This window comes from Rhinatrema bivittatum, chromosome 6 (assembly GCF_901001135.1).
Source record: "Rhinatrema bivittatum chromosome 6, aRhiBiv1.1, whole genome shotgun sequence".
NCBI classification, from domain to species: Eukaryota; Metazoa; Chordata; class Amphibia; order Gymnophiona; family Rhinatrematidae; genus Rhinatrema; species Rhinatrema bivittatum.
The window spans coordinates 357,763,859-357,785,243 of NC_042620.1; the positions used below are offsets into that span (position 1 = coordinate 357,763,859).

Below are 21,385 nucleotides of genomic sequence, written 5' to 3' on the forward strand. Positions count from 1 at the left end.
AGGAAATAATAAAGCTGGTTTTGACCCGATCCGTTGGGAACTGAAGCGGGAGGTCGAACCGGATATAACACTGGTTCAAGAAACCTCGGCAAAGCTTCGTGTCTCCTGAGAATCGTGTAGGTACTGGCATCTGGATTGGGGCAGAAGCGGTAGTAGAGACCCCAGCTCCGAGTACATTGGGACTAGCGGCCGAGGCTCCACCAACACGGTCGGCTAAGGTTTGTACTGTGGCTGTCAGAGTGTCAAGGCATGCTTGCTGTTGTTGCAGTCTCTGGGCAATGCTGGGAATGGCCTTCAGGCCTGCAAGGTCCGCCGGGTCCATGGCCTTGCAAATTGTTACGTTCGTGGACCCTTGGGCTGGTTGGAACAGAAGATGGAGTGCTGTAGAGGTCCACAGCGAATGTCCCAACCAGGAGGCGGTTCGGAAGCTCAGTGCTGGCTGACACACAGGACTAAGGTGAAGTCCTTTGCGACCAAGGACTAGATCCCCACTGAACGGATGGACGATGTTGGACCTGAGTGGTAGAAGACTCTTCGCCCTGGAGACTGGCACTCCCCCGGGAGGAACCCTTAGGAGTCCAGCCGCTGGGACTTTAGGAGATTCTCCCTGGAAGCCGAAGTCCCCCCAGGAGGAGCCCATAGGGACACGTCCGCTGGGACTTAGGCGACTTCCTGAAGGTGAGGGTGGTCCGGATGCAGGCGCCTCCTGCAGGTTGTGGCTCCGGACGGCTGGCGCCTCCAGCAGGTCGTAGGGAATCCAGAAGTCGGTCCAGGAATCGGAGTCCAAGCGCGGTCCGCAGCCAGTCCAGGGGTCAGTAACCAGAGAGCGGTCCAAAGCCAGTCCACGGGTCGAAGCCAGAGAGCGGTCCAAAGCCAGTCCACGAGTCGAAGCCAGAGAGCGATCCAAAGCCGGTCCACGGGTCAAGTCCAGAAGAATCAAACAGCGAAGGGAAGGCAGAAGCAGGACGAAGAACAAATCAGGAACTCAGCAACAACACACCACACCAGGAACCTTGTTGCAAGGCACTGGAGAGGTGTAGGTGCAGGGTAAAAATACCCTGGGGCGTCTGACGTCATCCCAGGTACTTCCTGACCGTTTCCCGCGCTGGCCCCTATAAGAACTAGCCCCCCCCTGCGTGTGCGTGCGCGTCTAGGGGACGGGGCCAGTGACGGGAGTCAGCAGCGTCTCCAACGCTGTGCAGGAGCTGCGGCAGGCAGCGATTCTGGCTCTGGGGTTCGCGGGGCTCCTGTAAGCGGGGAAACCGGGGCCCGGCCCGGTTTTGTAACAGGTAGAGTTTCAGAAATCCACTGCTTATTCTTGGGATAAGCAGCTTAGGGGTGGATTTATCAAAATGCGGTAGGTACCGCATGCGATAATATCATGGCCCATAGGTAGGTATTTGTATCCCTATGGTAGGCCCACCTAGTAACTCGAGGTGGGGATTAGGTAAGAGTGTAGGGGGTTAGGGGCCACTTTGACATTCTATGTGATACCTACGAACAGAACAGTGGTCTCTTGTGAAGATTTGCTGGCCTTCTGAGTGAGGAAACTCACTCCAAGATGAGATTTGGGCAAGGTTCTCTCAACCTAGCTTGATGGACTACATTTATTTATTTATTTATTTAAGGTTTTTTTATACCGGCATTCATGAACTCGTTCACATCATGTCGGTTTACAGAAAACAGGGGTGCGGATAATACAACCAAAAAACATAAATAACGTGATGAAGAGAAGCAGTTACAATTAACAAGGGCTAATGAACTGGGAATGTAAGAAATAGAAAGAGATAGAGGAGAATAATTATATACAAAAGTTCAATATAAATATGGAGTCTCATATGTACAGTCTCTGAGTAGAGAGTTTGTTTATGGTGATATTAGGTAGAGTTCGAGAAGGCTTGTCTGAAAAGCCATGTCTTGAGTCTTTTCCTAAAGGTTAGGAGACATGGTTAGGAGACATACTACATGCGGTAAGGGCTTTTCGCATGCGATAAGCCCTTAACTCATGCGAAAACGCCTTATTGCTTTTTGAAAAATGACCCCCTTAGAATCTATAACTTGGGATCCAGCCAGGTACTTGTGACCTGCTTGGCCACTGTTGGAAACAGAATACGGGGCTTGATTGACCTTTGGTCTGACCCAGTATGGCAAGTCTTATGTTCTTTTCTGGGATTACACAGATATGCAGTTATTTTTATTTTGGTGAAATGTAACCAATGTAACCCTCACATCGCACTGCTTCCAGACCCACCGCCCGCTATATCTCGTCTTCCTCCCCAGCGGCAATTGTAACAGAGTGGTGCGCCCCGGGGCATGAGCTGCTACATATGCGCTCCTCAACGACCTGGTTTGGCCCGGCCCTTCCCGGCTTCCGTTAGAGCTGGGAGGCGGAGCTCGGGAAAAAGTCAGCAATTTCCTTGGGCAGTCAGCGGAACGGGGACGAGGGTGCGGCGAAGAGGAGTCTGGCTGGGGATCGGGCAGGGGAGGAGGTAAGTGGAGGCGGGAGGGCTCAAGGATCGTTTCCTTCACCCTCCAGAATAAAGCAGTGCCGATATGTTATAAGTAGCTCCTTGAACTGTGGTTGCGGATATTTTAGAATAATAGAGGATTTATCTTCTTTTATTGCTAAAATATATCGGGCTAAATATTATTAAAGAGGACTATATTTTCTAAATCATAGATGAGGGACAGTAAGTACGCATTACAGATCCCCCAGTCGGTAGAAATACGATTTCGGGATCGGAAAACACTGTGCCGGACCTGCAGGCGTGGTATATAGATAGATCATTTGAGACGCTTTCAGCCAAGCTTGTTTTGTTTTAATCTTCCTTCTCTGGGCGTGCTGTGATTTCTTCTGTGTGCATGTGGAGGGGGTTATTTTGGCTAATCTAAATATTTAAGAGAGGAAAGTTTTAATAAACAATCAAAGAACAGGCCCAGGCGAAAGCCCTAATCATGCTTTGGCGTTAGTTGGCAGCTCTCTGCACACTGTGCTCCAGACTCGAATGCTCCATTCTAGATTAAGGGAAGGAGAGACATCTTTTGCTGATCACTATTCGTGTGGCAGTAGTGACACTGGTGCATTAGTTATGCAGGCCACTGGGTGGTAATGTTGCTTTAAGCTGGGACAGCTCTATGGATTTTGACCAGAGTCGATGACTGTGAGGTGAGAGGTTGCCTTAAGGTTCTACTTCCTGTGTGTCTCGGATGCCCTTTGAGTGCAGTGGGGAAGGAAGAGCTGCTGGGCTTTGAAGCCCCTTCTCAGTGCTTTCTACTGCTTGTGAGTCTCCTCATTTCATACCGTGTTATAGCGTACAATTCCTGGTCGCTTTACACTGTTTTCAGAAATGGAATCTTTTTGCCTGGCAACTTTAATTCTTATTTGTGGTCCGGAGAGATACTAGATCTGATCTCTTCAGGCAAGCGAAAAGATCTAAATTTGGTTACAATTTAGTTTAATATTTATTTTATCATTTTCTCCCCTCTCTCAAATGTACTTGTAACTTCAAAATGTAGAGAAATCCTCCAGAGAGGCTACTTGAGTCTTGAAATATTCTCTGACAACCTGTGGTGCAATAGCAAAAATGGAAGCAAGAGAGAGTCAGCTATAGTTCCTCAGCACTTAACTTAGGAGGGTAGGCCAAGCCTGCTTTAAGATACTGCACTAGGCAATAAGTGCCACCTGATCTGGTTTCTTAAAAGGAGGGCTTAGGGCAGATCTGGTTTGACACACTCTTCAGAAGCATTTTGGTAGCTATAGTAGTTCAGATTTCAAATGGAAAGAGCAGGACACTGAATTGTGGTTTAGGTTTTATTTTTTAATCTGAAGAGGGCTAATGTCTTACCTGTTCAGGTGTGCCTATGTATGGAAGATAGTTCTGTCTCAGCTGATGTATTCCACCAGGGGAGCATTAATAAATTTAGCTTTGGATTCAAGTGAAAGAATGATGAGAGTAAAAAAGGTCTGTACCACGCTTTGATGTTTGTATGGATGTGATGCATATAATCAAATTATAATAAACCCTTTTTTAAAGGGTTTGCCTGGTACCTCAGTGACAGTACTGTGCACCACCTTGTGGAAGGTCCTGGGTTAAAATCCCCAGACTTAATATTTTGTACTCTGCATTGACTGGGGATACTGCAAAGGCAAAATTTGCAACCTCCATGAGGTGCCGAAGGGAGGGAGAGAATTGTTGTCATTGCTTAAGAGTGACACCAAGAGTTGCCAGCTTGTTCCAGATTATCAGGACAGGTTGATCAGTCCTGGTTTTACTTCCCTGCATCCAAGTACTTATAGTCTTGATTTTCTTAGGGAATGCAATAGGGAAATCAGAATAAGTCCCAGCATATAATGGGGAAAAACCAAGATTGGATCAACCTGTCCTGAAAATCTGGAGCCATTTGGCAACCCTATTGACGCCTAGTGGTTGGACTCAGGACCCATGATTGCAGGGTTCCAGAAGAAGCTCTAGGGCAGTGGTTCCTAACTTTGTCCTGTGGACCCCCCAGCCAGTCAGGTTTTCAGGATATCCACAATGAATATGCATGAGAGAGAATTTGCATGCACTGCCTCCATAACATGCAAATTTTCTCTCATCCCTACAACTTAGTAACTTCATTTTGTATCCCCTGGTGTTTGTATTTTTCTAAAGAGTAAACAAATGATTTGAGTTTACTCTTTCCACTCCATTCATTTTATAGACCTCTATCATGTCTCCCTCAACCGTCTCTTCTCTAAGCTGAAGAGCCCTAACTTCTTTAGTCTTTCCTCATAGGGGAATCATTTCCATCCCTTTTTTTTTTTTTTTTTGGAATCTGTATTTATTCATTTTTCAACCATGTAACAGTACAACTACAGGTAACATTCACTCTTATAAACTCCCCCCCCCCCAATCCCTCCCCGCTCATGCAATCCTTAATTGAGGTGACCAGGCATGCAGTAGTAGGGAGCAAACTGCGCACCTCCCCTCTGATGTAGTAGTCTATGAATCCTGGCGATCAGCCTCAGTGTCTTTGGGTGGAGCATGATCTTGGCCCGGGGTCCGGTCTTGGCTCCAGGGGTCTCGGTAGGGTCCAATGTGTGGAGCGAGAGCAGACGTGAAAGCTGCCCATATGTTCGATGTTTTAGCAAATTTCTGTAGCATAGTGCCCTTAGCAATGGCATGTTCCATAGAGCAGAGCCACATCATTTTGTGAAACCATTGATCATAACTGGGAGGTTGAGGTTCCATCCCTTTTATCATTCGCCGTTCTCTGTACCTTTTCTAATTCAGCTATCTTTTTTGAGATGTGGTAACCAGAACTGCACATAATACTCAAGATGAGGCCGCACCATGGAGCGATACAGAGGCATTATGATAGTCTCTGTTTTATTCTCCATTCCTTTCCTAATAATCTCTAGCATTTTTATTTGCTTTCTTGGCTGCTGCTGCACACTGAGCAAAAGATTTCAATGTATTTTCAGCGATGGCACCCAGATCCTTTTCCTGAATTCTAACTCCTAATGTTTAATTATTGACCCCCCTCTCTCACTCTTCTGTTCTTTCCTTTTCTTTTAAGGGGCAAAATAGAGTAATATAAGAAGAAAGAGTTTAAAAGGGTCCCGCTTTCTCAAAGATCAAAACTTGGACGGGTTAGAGTCACTGATGTTTTAATAGTCTTTTAGACTTTGAGAACAAATGCTTGTTACAAGATAATGATTAAACAGATTAACTATTTGAATATTAGTGTTCCATTGTACAATTTGTCTTTACGAATATCTTCTTTTTCACCCGTTTTCCTCTCTTTGCTGATCACATATTAGAAAATGTGTAGAACATGCTGCTAAGCAAAAGTCGGACAAATAAATCTGCCAACCACTTTGCTTGCATGAGTTTGGAACAATGCATCCTTTGCTGCAGCTACTGGAAGAGGAAAAGTTCCACAGAGAGAAGATTCTGCAGGAAGCACCGTGGAACATTTTCCTGGGCATTCACAATTTTGGTTTTCATCGATACATTTTTTTCCAAGTGATTTTCTTCTCTTTCTGGAGTAAAAGTTGCATCTCTTTCAAAACTGTGCAAACAAATTGACTTGCAGGCGTTTTTGTACTCTACTTTTGACCTAAACTTAAAGCTGGCCCTAAAATTGGAGCCGTGCAGTGGCTACCTTACCACTATTTTCAAGGTACAGTGGAGTTTGTGTGGTGTGGAGAACTTACAACTCACTACTGAGGCAGTATTTTTTAATTGATTCAGTGTTTCCCAAAGATTGCATGGGATTTTCTGGATATTCACGGTGAATATACATGACAGAAATCTCATGCATACTTATTCTGCATTTTCTGAAAACATAATTGGTTGTGAGGTCATCAGGACAGGTGTGGGAAGTCCTATGTTCGTATGCTGCTGTGTATATAGAAGTATTGCTAAATTAGTCCATTACACTTGTGATTTCCCTGCTCCTCAGCTGCCAGAGACAGAGGGCACACCTTCATTAATTCATTTTTGGCTGGCAGGCGTTCCTCTACCCTCTTTAATATATACATTCTTCCACTTTGTCACCTCCTATCTGAACTTGGCCTCCTATACTTCATCTATGCCGATGATGTTTAAATCATCATTCCTATCACTGATTCCCTCAATGACGCCCTCAAAACATGGGACAATGCCCTCAATGCTATTAGCAAACTACTTACAAACATCAAACTGGCCATCAATCCTGATAAAACAGAGCTTATGATCATTACCCCCCAGAACTGCAAAACCATGCTTACTACCACTCACACACCACTCACTCCTCTATCACAAATAATGCTAGAAACCTTGGAGTCACATTAGACAACCACCTTAACTTTAAAAAGCACATCAACAATACTATTAAAGATGGTTACTTCAAATTAAATACCCTAAAAAAACTCAGACCACTACTATATCAACATGATTTCCGCACCGTACTGCAATCACTCATCTTTTAAAAAATAGATTATTGTAATGCCGCCCTCCTGGGCCTCCCCAAAACTACCAATCTGCTGGAGGCAGATGTAAATCTGCGCGCACCAGCGGGCTGCTGGCGCGCCATCACCCGACCCGGGGGCTGTTCCGGAGGGCGCGGCCATGCCCCCGGAACGCCCCCGGGCCGAAACCACGCCCCGCGCCACCGCCCCCGAAACGTTGCGTCACCCGCGCCACGTCCCCTGATGCCCCCCGGCACACATCTCCATGCAAGCCCTGGGACTTACGTGCGTCCCGGGGCTTGCGCGCACCGCTGAGCCTATGCAAAATAGGCTCGGCGCGCGTGGGGGGGGGGGTTTGGGGTAGGTTTTCGGGGGGTACGCGCGTATCGTATGAGCGTACCCCTTTGAAAATCTACCCCTCTGTGAACCGATGTGAAGTTACTAAACAAATGTCGGTATATAAAAACTGCAAATAAAATAAATAACAGGGGAGTAGCTATAGGCCCTTGCCAGTAGTCTGTCTTCTGTAGCTGCGGACAAGTGCAGAAGGACTTTTCAAACCTCCCAGAGTCAGGGTCTGGCGCTGGCCTTGGTTGAGCCTTCTCTATTACTGGGGCAACAATCTCTTGGGGTTCCTTTCCCCAATGCAGATGCTTCCCAGGAAGGTCCCTGGTTGTAGGCACCTAGATGTGGATCCCTGTCCTCTCTAGGGACTGAGGATCCCCCTAGAATGACTCCCCACTCTTTAGTGAGTAGAGAATCCTAGAAGACCTGGCTCTATTTAAAAAAAACAAAAACAGTTAGGGTCTCGAGGTTTCTCTCCTTTCCCTCTGTCCATCTTCCTCCTCCTTATGCTTCCACTCTGCCTTGTCTTTTCCGGGGTGGTACGAGAGAATAAAGCCTTGCTGAAATATAAAAAGGCAGGAAGAAAGCGCGTAGGAGAGGAGCCACAAGAAGCAATGCTACCATGACAGGTGGCCTGCAGCACTTTCCCGGGAGGTGGTGAGTACCACGGGGAGGCTCAGTAGAGGGAGGGAAGGCTCAGATTATAATGCGGCACGTTTGTGCCCTGAGGCAAATGCAGGAGCTGCTACAGTGTGGCAGGATGCCATGAAAATGAAAGTAGAGAGAGAAAATGCTGCGAGGTTGCAGGTGTTGTCTGTGGATCTAAGAAGACTGCTAGTGTAGTGGGCTCATTCTGCTCAGCTTGTGATGAGGGCCCAGGCCCAGCCTCCTCACATAGGGGAAGGGCCATGGGAGGGGCTCAGACCAACAGCTGACTCAGTTCCCAGTCTTCCAGAGGAGGAAGAACTGCCTTCAGGGCAACAGAAGGCAGCTTCAGTGAAGTATCTGGAGGCCATCATTGTCTAGCAGGAAGGGTCTGGGATTTCTCTCAACAGGAGCAGAGCCAGACTGTGTGACAAGGCTGGACTGGATCTGCTGCCTAGACCAGCCACCTCCCCCTCAGACTGAGCCCTCATGTTCTGGTGGGCAGTAGGATTTAGCTGGAACAGGAGAGTAAACTTGGAACTTTAGCAACAGTTGGTGCTAGTGGCATGGCCTGGAGCAGAAGACATGGGGGGCTGGTGATCAGCCCTGGAGCAGACGACACAGTGGGTCTTCAAGCCATGCAGGCCTGGAGACGAGGGCTGGAAGTGGGTGCAAAGCCTGTAAGTGAAGACAGGGTTGATACTGTAAACAAGGCCTAGGACTGAAGACAGGGCTATAACTAGAACAAAGCCTAGGAGGCTAGATCTAGGACTGAACCGCAGGAACTGAGCAAAGAACACATGAAACAAGGAACTAAGATACAGCAAGTATCCTAAAACAAACAAGGTAGAACAGATAAAGCCTAAGGCCATAGGGCAGGGCTGGAAGGCCAAGGATGCCACTGGGCAAAGCTCGAAGGCCACAGGGCAAGGCTGGAACAAGAAGTCCAGAGTAACCATGGAGTAACAAAGAAAAGGTGGGCTAATGCAAAGAGCCAAGGTGACTCAATGAAGAGGCATGGAGTGCAGGGAGAGGCTGGGCTAAATAGGACAGGCCTTGCTTACTCATGGGATCAACTAGTAGGTGGTTAGTACAGGAGCAAATGTGGCTTCGTGAGGATCTCTGCTGGCAGGGAGGCTGTCTACCAGCTGGGATTGTGATGCTCCCCCCCTTTTAAGACCCCCACTCCTCCTGGGTCCCATTTGCTGTGGGGCTGTAGAGGGTTGAGTGTTTCTCAAAGCTACGGCAGGAGCTTTGGTTATAACACCATCAGGTATTGGCTTCGGAGAAATCTTAGAGTGCTTAATTCATGGCTAGGAGGCTGTAAGTATAGCTTAGCCCGGGGTCTTGCAGCATGAGCAGTAGAAACTGGAAACATTGGGACAGGGTCTGCGGGGGGAGAGATGCTGAGATAGGGTCCGCCTGCTGCGTAACTGGTGCTCTGCAGTCCCTGGAGTGCAGTCTTGCTGGACTAGGCTTCCCTGGAGAGCAGACTTGTTGGAGGGACTGACTCGGCTGGCTGTGAAGACAAAGCAAGAAGAGTTGTAGTCAAAGGCATTGCAGGCCTCGGCAGCAACTGGAAGTAAGTCACTGATAATGGGATCTTGGAGTCTGTGAATATCACAGCCTGTTGTACAGACTGGGCTGTTGCAGAAGAATCAGTGGAAGTGGCTTGTAGAACTACCATTCCAGTAGAATGAGATACAGCACTAAAGAACCTTTAGGACAGGAAGACAGAGGCCACAGTAGAAGCTCCAGATGGAATTGAAGCCAAAATTGCAGAGGCAAGCCCGACTGGATTCTGAGTAACTGTCCTGGATTTAGCTTTAGAGACTCTGATAGAATAGCTGTAGGAAATGCATTAAGGCTGAGCTGCAAGCAGCTGACTGAACCAGTCATGGAGGTTGAAGCTACAGCCGTTATCTGTTTTGAAACTCCTGCAGTCTGAACCAGAGGCACATGTGCAACAGGAGCACTGGAACCTGAAGCAGGACATACCTCTGCAGGAACAAATTGTTTGCTTTTTTGGCTGGCTTTGACTGTTTAAATGAGCTGTGGATTTAAGGAGAGCTGGGCTGGGAACTTCCAGAGCAGCAGATAGCATGTTTTTAGGAGCATTTATTGGTGTTAAACTGAAACCTTCTGAATGCCTAGGAACCAGGCTAGAGACAGCTGACAGCTTAAGGACCTCCAAAGCTGTGCTCTGCTCTGCAACCTGAGATATGACCCAAGAAGCCACTGCAGGACTGGATTTTTCAGCAGAGTTCACTTGTGCAGGTAATACTTTTCGACTTATTTTATTAAGAACAAGCTGTTATGGATTCCAAAGGTGGAAGTGGCTTGTAGAACTACCACTCCAGTAGAAGGAGATACAGCACTAAAGAACCTTTAGGACAGGAAGACAGAAGCAGCCCTAAAGAAGGCCGTCTCCTCAGAAGCAATAGGGATTCAGGCCTCGATTTTCAGAGGCTACTTAGCCTGGGCAGTTTTGCATTGGATACAACAATTGGCTGAGAGTCAAGAAACTGCACGCTTGGAGTTGGCAGTGGCCTTTTAGGCAGATACAGTTTTTGACCTGATTAGGCTAACCTCAAGATCAGTCGCCTCCAGAGTGGCAAGCAGGAGCTCCTTCGGCTCTGTAATTGGGCAGTGGACTCAGCATTCAAATCCATACCTGTGTAAGCTCCCCTCTAGGGGAGAGGGACTATTTAGAGAAAAATTGGAAAAACTAGTAAAGGCTTTGGGTGAAACCAAGCCCCAAACACTCTCAGAGGATATATGTGAGGTCTTAGACTGCAGCATTTCAAGTACCAAAACGGAGTTAAAGCAATGGGGTTAGTGGCTTCACCCATAGCATGAGGAAAACCCTTGCCCTTTTGTGGGGCCAAGCAAACAAGGGCAGACCTACATGGATACTAGTTGCCCTCCACAATGATATTCAGCGGGCCCCTCTGACAGTAATACCAGTAGGCAGACGCCTGTCGCAGTATTACACAGAGTAAACCCAAATTACATCAGACCAGTGTGTCCTGGATATAATCTTAAGGGGATATGTACTTGAGTGTGTCTCCCAAATGTATGTATGTTTTCCCCCTGTATGATTCAAATCAAAAGAGATGCAGTAAAAGCAACCCTGCAAAGTATATCAGACTTGGAAGCTATAATTCCAGGAGAGGGGGAAAAGGAGCATATTCAATTTATTGTGTAGTGCCAAAAAAGTATGGCATCTTTCCTTCTGTTGTAGATCTAAAAGGGGTTAACAGATGCTTGAGCGTACCCTGTTTCAGAATGTAGACCCTCTGCTCAGCCTTGGCTGCAGTAAGAAAAGGAGAATTTTAGGCATCACTGTACTTGGCAGAGGCCTACCTCCATATTCCCATCAGATCTTCTGTTCAAAGTTGTCCTTGTTTTTGTGTTTTAGGCCATCAACGTTTAGTATTGGGCTCTGGTCTTTGGGCTTGCAATGGCCCTGAGGACCTTTACTAAGGTTGTGGTAGTTGTAGCAACAGCTCTGCGCAAGCAGGGGATATTGGTATATCTCTTTGGATAATGGCTGATCAGAGCAAAAACCACCCAGGAGAATCATCGGGCTTCAGCCACGGTGGTCCAGCTTCTAGTTCTATGCGAAGAGTGACTTGGAACCCTCACAGTCCCTAGTGTTCATAGGCACTCTCATCGATATGAGGGAAGAATGTGTGCCACACATTTGAGGGTCATCAAAATAATAGAGTAGGTGAGGTATTTCGCACCATAGTCCAAAACCCTGGATGAATCTATCTCCAGCTACTGGGGCTAATGACAAGAACCATAGATTTAATCCTGTGGGACAGGGCATGTATGCATCCGATGCAATAGTCACTGCCAGCCTGCTTGGTTCCAACTTCCCACAACTATGACCATTGCCTACAGGTCTCCCAGGCTGCGGATGAGAGTCCAGGTGGCTGGATCCCCTCAACCTCATAAAGGGAGTAGATTTAGAAACACCAGACTTTCCCTGCAGGTGGTGAGTATTAATTTGTGCTAACCACAGATGGCAGCATGGTCAGGTAGGGAGTACATTGTCAGGGCTAACTGGCTCAAGAGTTGGTCAGAAGAGGAAGCTTTATGGCCAATAAATAGATTAGGGATAAGGTCCATCAGATTGGCATTCTAGGTCTTCCTACCAAAGGTAAAGGGGAAGGCAATTGGCGTGCTCTCAGCACTCCATGGGGGCAATCCATGAAGTTAGCAAGTAGCACATTTAAAACAAATTGGAGAAAATTCTTTTTCACTCAACACACAAATAAGCTCTGGAATTTGTTGCTAGAGGATGTAGTTAAGGCAGTTAGTGTAGCTGGGTTTAAAAAAGGTTTGGATAACTTCCTGGAGGAGAAGTCCATAAACTGCTATTAATCAATAGGGGTTAGCCACTGCTTGTTGCCGGCATTAGTAGCATGGGTTCTATTTAATGTTTGGGTACTTACCAGGTACTTGTGACTTGGATTGGCCACTGTTGTAGACAGGATACTGGGCTTGATGGACCCTTGGTACATCTTCTATTTTTATGTTGGAGTAGAGGAGTAGCCTAGTGGTTAGAGCATTGGGCTACAAACCAAGGAAACCAGGTTTCAAATCCCACTGTCAGTTCTTGTGACCTTGGGCAAGTTGCCTCAGTACAAAATTAGATTGTAAACCCTCTGGGGATAGGGAAATACCTATAGTACCTGAATGTAATCCGCTTAAAATTTTAAAATAAATAAAATATGTTCATAGGTGAACAAACAAGGGGATGCTTGCAGAGGAATTGAGTGGGATACTAATTTGGGCAGAGAAGAACCTGCCCCAATTGCCAGCATCTCGCATTGCAGGAAAGAGGAATGTGTAAGTAGATTTTTCTCAGCAGGAATGGGCTGGACCCAGGAGAATGGTAACTGAGCCAAGAGGTATTCCAGATGATAATGGTAGAAAGGGGGCTATACCTTAATGGACTTAATGGTGACTCAAGCCAATGCAAGCTGGTTCTTCAGTCAATGAAAAGGGATGGAATCCACTGATTTATCTGAACTTGGCCCAAGGATACACTTCTGTGTGTGTATTCCTGCCTTGGCCTTTAATAGGCAAAGAGGATGGAAGATCACCCCTCAGAGGTGACACTGGTAGTCCTGGATAGGCCAAGGAGACCCTTGTATGGGGACCTAATAAGACTCCTAGTGGGGATCCTTCTAAAGCTCCCCATAAAACAGGGGTTCCCTGTACATACCAGGATCAGTCCAGATGGTGGGTTATGTCCCCCGTCCAGCAGATAGAGTCAGAACAAAAAACTCGGGGGGAGGTCCTATATAACCTCACCTCCCTTACCTCAATCCTCAGTAACTAGACTAGCAAAGCCAAGAAGAGAAGAGACGGAGGGATCAAGGAACTAAACGCTCTCAAGGTAACGTCAGAAAAATTCATAACTGCAGAAAACAAAACCCCAATAGGAACTTGCAAACAGAACTGTAAGACAAAACAGACCCTGGACCCCAGGGAGCTCAGAGGAGAATCAGAAATAACAGTCGAGCAGAGGTGAGCCCCAAACAAACCCTCCAAAAGCAAACTACAGGAACGAAAGTTAGCAGGTAAGGAATAATTTTCTTTTCCCTGTACGTACCAGGATCAGTCCAGACGGTGAGATGTACCAAAGCTTCCCTACTATGGGTGGGCCATAGACAGCCCTGCTCGAATGACTCTATCCCGAAGGACCCAAAAACTGGAGCCCGCACATTCAAACGGTAGTGTCTCGAAAAGGTATGGAGCGACTTCCATGTGGCCGCCCTGCAGATTTCCTGCGAGGACACAGACGTTCTCTCCGCCCAGGACGTAGCTTGAGAACGAAGGGAGTGCACCTTAACTCCCAGCGGCGGATGCCTTCCGGCATCTAGATATGCGGAGGAGATCGCCCCCTTCAGCCAATGGGCAATAGTGGCCTTGGAGACCATACGACCCTTCTTAGGTCCCAACCAGAGGACAAACAAATGATCCGAAAGCCGAAAATCATTAGTGACCGCCAAATATTGCAGACTACATCGCTTGACATCTAGCTTGCGAAGATCTCTAGAGTCCAACGAGGAAAAGGAAGGCAATTCAACCAACTGGTTGAGATGAAAGGCCGAGACTACCTAAGCAGAAAAGACGGTACCGTGCGCAAGGAAACCCCCTCAGTGAAACGGAGGTATGGCTCACGGCAGGACAACGCTTGAAGTTCGGAAATGTGACGCACCGAGCTGATCGCTACCAGAAAAATAGTCTTGAAGGTGAGATCCTTGAGGGTGGCAGTTCGAAGAGGCTCGAATGGTGGACCACTGAGGACGCGGAGTACCAGGTTGAGACTCCAAGAAGGACAAGGTGGCCTAGACAGTGGCTTCAAGTGCTTTACCCCCTTGAGGAAACGCAGTATATCCGGATGGGATGAGAGTAACGAGTCATTCCCATTGTGAAGGAAAGCTCCCAAAGCCGCCACCTGGACCCTGATGGAGTTATACGCGAGGCCCAAATCCAGACCAAGTACAACTTTATTAAAAATGGAGACCAATGGTTTTTATATGTGCCGGACTCAGGCCAGAGTTTCGCCCCACACCGGGGCTGCCTCAGGGGCTAGAATAAATAAATATAAATCGTGTAAACAATACAGGAAATACATAATTGCAAAATGAATAAAAATAATAATTAAAAACATAAAAATGTGTGAAAACAGGTAACACCCAGATATCGATATTTTACCAAACACATCAAATGAGGCAAACAGGAATACACTCAAAATGAGGCATTGGGAGACAGTATTGACATAGTTCTTGTTACCTGTGTATGTTGAAGAGCAATATTTTGAGAACCAATAATATTCATTAAACGAAAATGTCTAGTGGTCAGATGCTTCTGGAATAAATAATAAGAGCTATATATAGGTCACCTAATCAAAAAATGATTGAATAAACACAAAATAAATTTTTGGAGAAAACAAAATGAAATTAAACAAAGGCTAGCTGGAACAAAAACAAAATAAATGAAATATGATGTGATATTATTTAGTATCATTAAAAAAAAGTGTAATATAAATTAAAAAGTGAACAAAATCTATTAAGAGAATTTATATTAACATGATTTCAAAAAAACTCATTAATTGTTATTATAACAGTGCTCTGTGAAATAATGTAAATATCAAAAAGCAACGAACCGAACAAAGTATGATAAACAAGCTTGTGTTAGTGAAATATTTAAATATTAAAAAATGGATTGGGATATATTAAATGCAAGTGTATAATATTTATAAACATAAAAGGAAACAAAAACAATCACTAGTACTCTAAAAAAAATAATTTGATGGCAGCTTTCAAAATGAGTACAAAATCAGATATGAAACAGCAATCAAAAGAATTATTATGTGGCGACAATTTTGATATAAATAAGAAGAATAATATATAAAGTGACTGTTAAAAACAAAAACACAAAGGAGGACCAATTGAACTGCAATCAGTGCTCTCTAAGAAAACGTGAAGCCACGAGCATTAAGAGAACTGTGATCAGTGTACTATGAGAAACGTGAAACAACGGACAAATGGAAATTGAAAAATATATGGTATTGAAAAATATCACAAATAAATTGTTCCAGCAAGAACACTTCAACACTTCAAGGGACTTACATCCTCTTAAAGAGGTACATTACTAAGGAGCATAGAGAGATGGTAGACGACTGAAATATTATACGGCTATGCTTCAAAAGTGACAAAGCACTGTAAAAAATCATCGGCATGACATTAATTTAAATGAAAGTTGTTTACACGGTGGCGCTGCTAGTTTAACTCGACTTCACGCCGGGAGAAAATGGAAGACTAAATATAAATGCAAAAAACACGCTTAAAAAGACGTCAATGGATTGCGCTTACAATTGGATTAATCAACTACTTTGGGACGCTTTTAATGAAACAGAAACAGAAATATTGACAGACCGAAAACGCTACAAGTAACCAAGAAGAAACAAATTTAAACGTGCTAGGAAGTTGTTACTGCTTCTTGTGAGCGGCGTGCACTAAATTGGCAAACGCCCAATTTGAGATTAATTGTAAAAAGAATGCTACACCCTTGTAAAAAGAACGCTACACCCTTTTGTGAGAGTAAACATTTTAAAAATACTTACTGAGCGCATCTACCGGTTTCACTCGATCTCCACTTGTGTACACAAAGGACGTAAAGAAAGAAGCTAACTTACTGGGTGCTTTAAATATGTTGTAAAAGTGCGCCAAAACAGTTGTCAATCTCAGAAAAGGGGCGTGGTTAAGCTGGTGTTCCGTTGATAGGAATACTAAAAGCTCTCTCAACTTTAATGAAAACTAAAAGAATAAAAAATAAATATAAATAAAGAAATATAAAAAATATATAAAAATATATCAAACATATGACCACTATAAAATTGCAAATTAGGTACAATGGAATAAATAGAAAATAAAAGACAAGTGAAAATAGGAAAAATTACATAAAACCAGTGTACCAAAAAATTGTTTTTTAAAAAACAATGACCTAAAACAATAAATAATGCTTGTAACAACTTTCAAAACACATGGAAGCTGGTAAAAACAAATACATATAAAAACTTCCAAAACCATATGCACAGGTAAAAATGGAATAAAAAGCAGATCATAGGAAGAGAGAATAATCGATCTCTAAATTCAACCCATGTGGTTCAATAGTCTTAAATTAAAAAATGTACTTTTGCTCTAGTTGTAAAAGCATTTTATCTAAATCGCCACCTCGCCAATTGGGAGTGAGTTGGTGAATCACGCAGAACTTAAAGTGAAAGTTCTTAATTTGAATGTTTTGGTCATACCTGGAACCTGCAAGTCAGTGACTTTCATATTCACGTTACAAACGGAACAGTGTCCACACGGACGATGTCCTGGAGGTCTTATATCCTTGACTGGATTGATAGGCAAAGCAGATGGGGAAACTAGTTCTTTAATGTTTTTGTCTCTCTTATTGGCAATCATAAGACCTTTATCTTTGAAACACGGTAATAGCTGCAAGACTGTCCAATGTTTCTTGAGAATATTAGTAATTTGAAAAGACATATGTGTGTGTGTTATAGGACATACTATACGGTCATTAGGTTTTTTTGGTCTTTGTAATAAGTAAATCTTTACGGTCAACCATGGATGCTTTTCTAAAACTTGCTTCGACATATTTATGTGGATATGATTTGGCTAAAAACCTGTCTTTCATTTCCTCTGAACGAGATAAAAACAATGTCTCATTACCACATAACCTTTTTAATCTAAGAAACTGGGAATACGGTAGGTTTCTCTGTAAGGATTTGTTGTGGCAACTCGAATAGTGCAATAATTTATTGGTGTCTGTAGGTTTCCTATATATATCAGTTAAAAAATTACCATTTCTAAAACTTACTAAAATGTCTAAAAATGAAATACTAAAATCATTAAAATTAATAGAAAACTTTAAATTGTTGTCCAAAGTATTTATCCATGTGTAAAACCTTTGTAGAGTATCAGAGTTGCCTTTCCAAATTATAAAAACATCGTCAGTGTACCGCTTCCAAAGTAAAATGTTTTCTTTGTATTGGTGATCTGTCAAAAATATTTTTTCAAATCTAGCCACATAAAGATTGGCAATAGACGGGGCCATGGGCGAACCCATGGCCACACCCTTAGTTTGCAGGAAAAATCTTTTGTTAATTGAAAAAAAAGTTTTTCTTCAAGGCGATCTGTGCCAATTAGATTAAAAAATGATTGGGTATTCGCTTATGTAAATTGAATTCTATAAGTTGCAATTAAATCAAGGGCTGCATCTTGTGGTATGTTTGTATACAAAGATTTGATATCTAGCGTTACCAAAATAATTTCACCAGCAATTTCTTTAAAATAATTTAAAATAGTAATAAAATGAGCTGAGTCTCGGATGTAAGAAGGTATGCTCTTAACTTGTGGTTTTAAAAAAATGTCAATTAAAATGGAAAGAGGTTCTAAAAGAGAACCATTGGCAGATATGATTGGCCTGCCAGGGGGTTTGGTGAGGGATTTGTGGATCTTGGGTAAGATATAGATAGTAGGTAATACAGGAGATTTGACTGTTAAAAATTCATATTCTTTATTTGTTAGAAACCCATTATTTTTGGCAATTAGAAGTAAGTTATCTATATCTTGTTTGATCTTAGGTGTTGGATCCTTATCTAAAACATGATAAAAATTAGTGTCTGACAATTGTCTATCGATCTTTTGTATGTAATCTTTCCGGTTCATAATAACAACGCATCTGCCTTTATCCGCAGCTTTAATGACGATCTCACGATCTTTTGCAAGGGTAGTGACTGCATTTCTTTCCTGACGATACATATTTTGATAAATCTTTTTCTGGTCAATTTTTGTTTTTAAGTCTTCTAAATCTCTTAAAACTAAATTTTCAAAGGTCTGAATGACCGGATTTGGGGCACTGTCAGGTATCCATTTACTGGGATTTTTTACTATTGAGACATCTTGCGTATTGCTGCGTTTGTCTGAAAAAACTTCCATGATCTTGAGTCTTCTTGTGAACTTGAATAATTCAGTACGAGTTTTGAAAGCGTTGTAAGTAGGGGTGGGAACGAATGAAAAACCTTTTTGGAGTGCACTAACTTCATGTTCAGTAAGGATCCGCTCAGAGAGGTTAACTATTGTGTTGTTGATAGTATGTGATTTGTCTAATCTAGGGAGGACCTTTATTAATTGTGATTCTGATTGTTGTATGGGCGATAATACCCTCTCCCTCTCCCTCTCCCCCTTCCTCTCCAGGCTCCTGGACCTCTTAAAAAAGGGCTGTCAGTTTTATTATAAAATTGGTCATCTTTCACTGAATCTTTTCGCCATAACTTCCCTACTTCGTGTGCACGTGTCATTGGTCTGTTCTCAATAAGATGTCTACTATCTGTTTCAGATTCGGAAAATAGTGGAGCCGATGGATCAATATCGGTATTACTTCTACTACGTTTCGCATTTCTGATGTGTTCGGGACTAGTATTACTTCTTTTCTCTTTATTAAAGTTGACTTCTCCCTTATGTTTGGTATTTTTTTCTTGTAATTGTTGATACGGTTTATTATTTTTATAACCAGTTTTTGTCTGAGGATGCCAATTATAAACTTTGAGTTTTATAATCATTCTCATCACGTTTAAATTTATCATACTTTATATTCTTTAGATCTCGGGTAAACTCAGCTAAATTCTTTTTATAGTCTTCATGTATCAATTCAAAACAAAGATCATTGTGCTTCAAATATTCAAGTTGTTCATCCAAAGTTCTTTTTAAATTCTCTTCCCGTTTCTTTGACGTTTTAATTATTAAAATCATGAGGTCCAAAGAACATTTGTTTAAAATGGCTTACCACGCTGTCATAAATTCTGTGTCCTCTTTATACATACTGGGAGGTTTGTTGACTAGTAGTCCACGCGGTATCCTTTTGAAACGACAATAATCTAGGAGTGTGGAGGCGTGAAGAGAACTTCTTACTAGACTTTTGCTAGTATTTATTGTCTCTTCCCATTTTTTCAAAAAGTCTTCAAATCCTTCTTCATCATTATTTTCTTTAAAAAAAAAAAAGGTTCATCGGGTAATAGCTCATTAAGCTGATCATCGTTAAAACTAAGTATGTCCTTCCAAGGGCTGTAGGACATGATCCTCAAAAGCGATGGACCAAAAAAGCGAGAGGGTAGGCTATCTAAAAAAGCTGTTGGGGCAAATATGGAGGTTAGACGCCAAAGAAATGTCCAAGTACAACTTTATTAAAAATGGAGACCAATGGTTTTTATATATGCCCGACTCAGGCCAGAGTTTCGCCCCACACCGGGGCTGCCTCAGGGGCTAGAATAAATAAATATAAATCATGTAAACAATACAGGACATACATAATTGCAAAATGAATAAAAATAATAATTAAAAACATAAAAATGTGTGAAAACAGGTAACACACAGATATCGATATTTTGAGAACCAATAATATTCATTAAATGAAAATGTCTAGTGGTCAGATGCTTCTGGAGTAAATAATAAGAGCTATATATAGGTCACCTAATCAAAAAATGATTGAATAAACACAAAATAAATTTTTGGAGAAAACAAAATGTTGATTACTTACCTGATAATCTCATTTTCCTTAGTGTAGACAGATGGACTCAGAACAAGTGGGATGTACAAAAGCTACTCCCGAAGCGGGCGGGAGGCTGCCTGAGGCCTGCGTAGGACCGCCCTTGCAAATGCTGTGTCCTCCCTGGCCTGGAAATCCAGACGATAAAACCTGGAGAAGGTATGGAGGGAGGACCACGTCGCCGCTTTACATATTTCTGCGGGTGACAGCATCCTAGATTCTGCCCAAGACGTTGCTTGGGCTCTGGTAGAATGAGCCTTGACCTGTAGAGGTGGTGACTTCCCGGCCTCTACGTAGGCCGCTCTGATAACTTCTTTAATCCATCGGGCAATGGTGGGCCGAGAGACCGCTTCTCCTTGTTTCTTCCCGCTGTGAAGGACGAACAGATGGTCCGTCTTTCGTACTGTTTCTGTCATCTCCAGATATCTGGGCAGCAATCTGCCGATGTCGAGATGGCGTAACAAACGCCCTTCTTCCGATTTCTTCAAACCCGCCGTGGTTGGCAAGGATATGGTCTGAGGTGAAATAGTGAGACTACCTTAGGCAAGAAGGATGGAACCGGGCGAAGATGGATAGCCTCTGGAGTGATTCTAAGAAAGGGATCACGGCAGGACAGCGCTTGTAGTTTCGAAATGCGGCGTGCTGAACACACTGCCAGCAGGAACACCATCTTCAAAGTGAGAGAACGAAGAGACAGGCCCCGAAGGGGTCTGAAGGTGGATCCCGCGAGGAAATCCAAAACAATGTTGAGGTTTCACAGGGGCACTGGCCACTTCAGTGGCGGACGAAGGTGCTTGACTCCTTTCAGGAAGCGGGAAACATCTGGGTGCGTGGCAATAGTCTTGCCATCCCTCCGGGGACCGTAGCAAGACAGCGCAGCCACTTAGACCTTGATGGAGCTGAGGGAGAGACCCTACTGAAGCCCATCCTGCAGGAAATCTAAAACAATAGGGATTGTGGTCGCATGTGGATTGGTGCCTTGAGTGTCGCACCAGGCTTCAAATACTCTCCAGATCCTTATGTAGGTGAGGGATGTGGAAAACATGCGCGCTCGGAGGAGTGTATCTATCACCGGCTCCGAGTAACCTCTTTTCTTCAGTCTAGCCCTCTCAATGATCAGACCGTAAGAGAGAATTGAGCCGGATCCTCGTGGAGAATGGGACCCTGACGTAGCAGGGTCCCTGAGAGGAGGCAGGGGAAGGGGCTCCCCTGCCAGTAGTCTTCTCATGTCCGCGTACCAGGGTCTTCTTGGCCAGTCTGGTGCCACCAAAAGAACTAGGCCTTTGTGATTCTGAATCTTGTGGATAAGGGCGCCCAGCAGGG

General features: G+C 43.9%; 1 protein-coding gene across 6 annotated transcripts in view; it reads left to right on the forward strand.

Annotated features, from left to right (window-relative positions):
• The first annotated feature begins 2,395 nt into the window (after window positions 1-2,395).
• XIAP (X-linked inhibitor of apoptosis) overlaps window positions 2,396-21,385 on the forward strand; it is a 185,627-nt gene continuing 166,637 nt past the window's right edge. For 3 of the 6 annotated variants that reach the window (XM_029607863.1, XM_029607873.1, XM_029607872.1), the window contains exon 1: window positions 3,180-3,280. The gene's annotated coding sequence lies outside the window, so the exon portion shown is untranslated. Of the gene's footprint in view, window positions 2,490-3,179; window positions 3,281-21,385 lie in introns of those variants that run through there. The other 3 variants (XM_029607867.1, XM_029607868.1, XM_029607869.1) reach the window with 3 other exon arrangements.